This window comes from Sinocyclocheilus anshuiensis, unplaced genomic scaffold, assembly GCF_001515605.1.
Source record: "Sinocyclocheilus anshuiensis isolate Anshui unplaced genomic scaffold, SAMN03320099.WGS_v1.1 scaffold1472, whole genome shotgun sequence".
NCBI classification, from domain to species: domain Eukaryota; kingdom Metazoa; phylum Chordata; class Actinopteri; order Cypriniformes; family Cyprinidae; genus Sinocyclocheilus; species Sinocyclocheilus anshuiensis.
In genome coordinates, this window is record NW_015542453.1 from 207,102 (window position 1) to 213,432 (window position 6,331).

At 36.2% G+C, this 6,331-nt stretch overlaps 1 protein-coding gene across 1 annotated transcript in view; it reads right to left on the minus strand.

The window, feature by feature from the left end:
* LOC107693712 (protein FAM110B) overlaps nt 1-6,044 on the minus strand; it is a 40,870-nt gene extending 34,826 nt beyond the window's left edge. Inside the window, exon 1 of the mRNA XM_016493177.1 lies at nt 5,919-6,044. The gene's annotated coding sequence lies outside the window, so the exon portion shown is untranslated. The remainder of the gene's footprint in view (nt 1-5,918) is intronic.
* Between the last annotated feature and the right edge of the window lie 287 nt (nt 6,045-6,331).

Here is a 6,331-nt window from a genome sequence, read left to right on the forward strand (position 1 = left end):
GTGTACACAGCGTCACTGATTATAATGGGTTCTACTGTATTTTGCCGCTCGCGTCCGGTGTAGACCCGGTGTTTAATGTCGTTGGTGAGGAGGAAAGCCTGTGTGTGTCCGGTGCCTTAGTGGACAGCATGAAACCCACAATAAATAAATAACAGAGAGAATAATAACAATAACAGTTATTCTCTCTATGCTATTTTTCAATGTTTCAAGTGATGCAGGTGTTTTTTTCCCTGTAGGTTTTTTAAATTAAAAAAAGCATAAATTTTTCATAATAAAAAAGCATTCATTTTTCATAATGTTTAGTGAAATTATTTGGCGTGCCCAAAAAAGTTTGAGAACCACTGGTCTAAAGTTAACAGTGCAGTTAAAAAGTGCAGTCCACATGTTTACATATGTTTATTACAGTGACTTTGAATTACCTAAAGTACTGTGGTAAAGCAACAGATGTGTTTTTATATTTCTGCAATGTCACCTAATTTCATCATAACATATAGGCCTGGCCTACAGAAAAAAAACATTTATGTTTAATCTATCAAATATTGTGCTGGTCATACTATACAATGATTTAAAGCTTGTCTTTGTTGAATAATACAGAACATAAAGAGCTTTAAAAAATAATTGCATATTAAATCGCAATCGCAATATTGGTAAAAAAAAAAAAATCGTAATTAGATTATTTTCCAAAATCGTTCAGCCCTACTTATTTTGTTAAAATTATTCACATTTTCACAGATTCTGCAAGGGGTTCCCAAACTTTTGCATGCCACTGTATTTTTCAGACATTGTTAGTTGACAATTTAAATTAAGTTTGAGGTATGCGTTTTATGTAAGTCCACCAAAAATGCTCTTAGTTAAAGAATCACCCTCATATGTGATTGTCATATATTATTCCAATATTTAAGCAAATCCTAGGAAATGAATTATGAGGGAAGCATTTACGGGCAAAATATTTAGTTGTGAACAACAATACCAACATTCATAACTGATTACTGAGAATACAGTGACAGCTATTCCCTGCTCTGCATCCATATCCATCATCTCTTTTAGCCAGTAAAAGCAGGATATTAGAATTCTGCCTCAAATAAAGATCATCAGCCAGACAGAGACCTATTGAATGATTTCTAATAATCCTCCGGAAGTGGGAGAAAGAATGTGACCTGGCACCAAACATCAGTTCACAGTGTGTGTGCCATCTGCTGTGGAGCACCTCCATAGGGCTGCTTTCATCAACACCTTCTGTTGAGCTGTTCACACTCACAGCAGTGTGGCCTTAATCCTTCATCAGCTGACCCAGTGTTGGGCCACTTTAATTGCAAAAATATTTCTCAGGAGCCTGTAAACAAGATGCAATCGCATTTCTCTATGATATGAGTCGACAAGGCCTGAGCTGGAGTAAGTGCTGAGAGATTCAATAAAGGCCTGATCTGCTGTGCTTACGCAAGGATTTTATTTGTCGATGCTTTCTGTAAAATCAAAGCAATATTTAGTAACAGAGCCTGTAAAATGTCTGCAGCAGTTATGTAAGAATAGGGCCTCTAAATCTATGAGCCCAAAACAAGACATTAAAAAAAAAGCAATAAAGCCATAATGGTTTGGGGTTGTGGCCACATACTAGGGTTACATGAGGAGGACAAAGATGGAGACCAGGGATTGGGACCATATTATATTCGTTGATCATTTATTTGTGTTTTTATGCCTTTCAAACGTAACATGTGGTTTTCTGATATTTATAAAACTACTGATGGGTCAACTGGCTAACCAGTTGAATACTTTTGATATTTTCAGCATTGCTACTTTAATTAGCAGCCAACAGTTTGTTGTGATTTTACTCTTAGACCGTTTGTACTGAACCTAGCATTCCCGTAGTTCAAATAGAGCAACACCAAGGACATGGGTTCAATTTTCAGGGATTTAGTTTTTTGCTATTAACCAATAATTGCTGTAAGTTTCTACAATACCTTGTCTAAATAATTAAAATATCTATATTTATAATATAATATAATATATAATAATTATTTCATTATTTATCATATAATTTAATTAATTATATCAAAAATGATCTATATTTATATTTAAAACAATATAAAAAATAACCGTAAACTAAAAATCAATCATTTTAACTATTAATTTAGACAATTTTCTAAAAGCCAAAAATTGAATTTAGGCATTCAAATATTATAATGTACAATATGAAAATGGATGTACGTTCTGAGATTTGCTAAATATCACATTTAATAGTGTTATTACATTTTTTTTGTGTTTTTGAAGATGAACTTTAAGTGAGTGTTAGATGATAGCAAAGACAATCTAAATACAAAATAAGGGAAGTTTGCATTTATTGAACATTTAATTCAAATTAGCCAAACAGCCAATAATCAACAGGACAAATATATTATGTATCCCCATTTGATTTACAAAAGAAAACGTAATATTTAATGAAAAACAAAATTTATTTATTTCTAACATCAAATATGTTGCTAAAAATAATATAAATAAAATGAAATATAACATTTATGGCAGTGAGGCTGATAATATTATTAAGGCAAGTACAAATCTGACCTGACTGGATCAGCAGAAAAAGAATCATTATTATTGAGCACTCTAGACTTCAAAATCAGAGCTTGGATAGTCATTATGCATGCAGACAAAAGAGCGGTGGTTCTGCTGACAGGACACCTGTACTCAGCAGCATCAGAAAAACCTTGACATCTTTGTGTCGTCTTTTGTGACTAACACACCACCTTCTCTGAGGACCCTTTAAAGCAGACCAGTGGCACATCCTGAACAGAAGAGTATGGCGCCTACGTACCCACGTGCACGTACCCAGACACAAACACACGCCACGCCTGGGCACATTACAAAGGCCTGCTGGGGGTCAGGCTATGCAGCTGCGGCCCCTATTGATGTGAAGAATCAGACAGATGAGCCTAAACCGCCCCAGGAGAATAAACAATACAAATGCAACATGAAACCACAATAACGCAACCTGGGCACAAAAGTGTTTCATCACCAGTAATAACTACTCGGTCAGAGGGCATCCAAACTAGTCAGCATTGTTGTGAAATCGGTAAAGCTACTGGCCCTGGTGGATATTCATTGATCTTTATTATAAAAACTATTACTTCAAAACTCTGAACCAGGATCACATTTGTGATAGTGTGATTACCTGTAATAAATAAATAACTGCAAGGTTTAACCTTAAGGCCAAATACAGTGAAACGCAAATCACCTCCATCTCAAACTAGATCTGGGAACCATCAAGCTTGGTTGTTTGATATTATATACTTTGGAATGTAGTGAAGTAAAAGTTTCTCAAAATAAAAACACTCAGATGAAGTACAGGTACTTGGAAAATGTACTTAAGTACAGTAATAAAGTATATACTTTGTTACTGTCTGCTACTGCTTATGTGGCCTGTGCTGGCAAAATGAGTCACAAATAGGCAAAGAAATTATAGTTGTCTCTGCATATTAATCTAAGGCATGATAAAGTATACTTCAAAACATAATACATATATAAGGCATATAAGGAACTGCATGATAGACGCAAATGAACTAGGCTGCAGAAAGGGAACAAAGCCACCGTCTAAAAGAAAACACGATTGAATTCAGCATCAGCTTTCGCAAGGGTAAAAAGAGGGAGGCTTTGAAAGGCTGATATACCTACTGGATTTGATTACTCTCATGATTTATCCTGTGACTCACTGCTCATACTGTGAGATGACGGAAAATGCCCAAGACTTTCCACATGTCAACAACAAAACTCACCCTGAATGACCCACTGGATCATCCGCTTAAATTATGATCCGATCGCAGCTGGCTCGACCATGTAATGCAAGGTGCCAATATGATGTCAAAATCTGTCAGCTATTCATAGACCGCTCCGCCGTTGTTTTTTTTAAGACAAACCCTGAGCCAAAGTGGAGACTGTACTAAAGTCCTTATTTCCTCAAGCCCTGAGAGCAGTGCTGACAAAGACTCTAACTGCATTTTCATCTGTTACCTCTAAACACAGTTAATTTCCGCATCTCTGCTGAAGTCATCATGGCATTCCTCATATAATCATGGCTTTACAATCCCATGACACTGTTCCAGCTCTGCTCTTTTCATTCCACATCCCTTCTTACACCACCGAAGAAGACAGAGCGCTGCATTCCAGTTGTGTTATTACAGACTTCTGTAAGTTTGATGCAATGTAGCTTGTAACTAAATTGCAAAATTGGCAAATGGACTAATTAAACGCAAAGTTAATCAAAAATTGTATAAAACACTACTTACATTACCTAAACCAGCTGTTTTGATTCAAAACCTAGCATTTGGCAACCCAACTCACTAATCAAAACTGTTTGGCGTATAAAAGTTACAAAAATGTTCTTAAACCAAACATGACATGTATTAATATTGCCATGAACTTTATAGGTCCAACAATAGGAAAAATATTAATGACATTTGTGCCAAAATGGAGTTTAACTGGACACAAATTATTTAAGATAGGACACATTCAGAAATGCTTCCTCTTCCCTTTGGCTACATCTGAGTTAAACACATAGCGAAAAACGGAAAATGTAGGCAGAGACTTGGTTTTATTTATTGGCTGTTATTTGGATGGAGGCAGATAAGAATGCAGATATGAATTAAGTTTGCAGTTGACTGTAAGAAAGGACTAAAAAGTGGACTAAATGATTAGAGAAGTCCAGCATACATCACTAGAGAGAAGTCGTTTTACCGGAAGATCCGGAAGAAATATGAGGTAAAAAAAAAATCAAATGCATAGATAAATTGTTCACAATATGCTCAATAACATGCACTTAAAAATGCACAATGCACAATTATATTGTTAGATGTAGGGGTGTTTTTATTTGCATTTAACATTGTTTCCCTGCTATCCATAACCTGTGACCTACCGTTTGGGTTTAAACTACTTTACTGAGGAAACCAACAAAGATTGCATTAAAAAGTGATGGTTAGTTCCTTGTGCTCAGAACAGGCATTAGTTTGCGGTTGCTCAACCCGAATAACCTAATATAGTGAGATTTTGGCTAATACGCGAAACAAGAATTTTGAGATGCAAGTTCTAACTTCGTATGATCATTGCCTTAAGCAGCTATCCTAATCCAAACAGACAGCATATTCCAAACAAACGGCCTTTAAATCTGGTTTGAGCAGCTGTATTTTATACAAGAACTTTTTAGAAACACAACAGATCATCAGTGCCACATTTTGCACTGCAATGACAGGCACCCTGTCAAACCTTGGATGTCTGGATGTCATTTTGGCTCGTCTGATACCCTTCAAACCTCTATTAGAAGCCTAAAATGATCCAAGACATAAACAAAATATAAAAAATAATATAATATTTAAGGGACAAACTTATGGAGGGAATTCAAAGAACAAGGCATTTATGAGACTATGTGTTTGGCATGCTGGAACTACATTAGTAACGGTCCTGATAGACAATCAATAGCCCAGTCAACACATTACAAGAAGCCAGACTCATGCATCTACATTTTCAGACAGTTACAACAGAGAAAACAAACTCATATGTGGAAGAAGATAAAAAAAACTCTTGCTATTTGAAGCATATTGTCTGCCTCCTCATGACAACAGCAGGATTTCCACCTTTTGCTGCAAAATGCAGTTACGAAGAAGAATATAATGCAAACACTAGCTTTATTGGGTAAATTACTCTTTAAATATGCTGCTTGTACATTCAAATCCCTGAAGATAAAAGCAACACTGCAAAATCACATGCAACATGTCGTTGGCAGTGTTCACGTCCATGGAATTTGGATGTCTGCAGTTGGACAATAGGTGAGGGATGCTAGACTGTTATTGAATGGGCTTCTACGAGCTCTAAACAGACACTGACGCATCCTAAATACAGCGTTAAATAAAACGATATTTACAACAAGAACTTACCTTTGTGATCTGCGTGTAAACACTTCAAATTAATGAGGATGCTGCGGTATATTTCCGTGCTCTTTCGCTGTCGACTGGAGCTGAAAACCTTGCGTTGGGCAGCACCTACCAGCTTATTGAATCCCACTGCATCATGAGCCTTAGATCAAGAATAGACCGTTGTGCGAAAGAGGGGGGATCGGTCAAACAGGCTTTACCTTTTCCCCTTAATATCATTAGTTGACGTTCAGTTTTACAGTATACGAAATAATAGGTTAGTTGCATAATAAATAGATCAAATATGCAGTATATACACTGTTTGTACATGACTTTTCACTACTAAATGAACAGTTCTCCCCCGTTTTCAAAATACCTCGGTTCAATTTTCTTAAAGGGACCGCTACGGTTACCACATACAGCTGATGAGCGCAGTT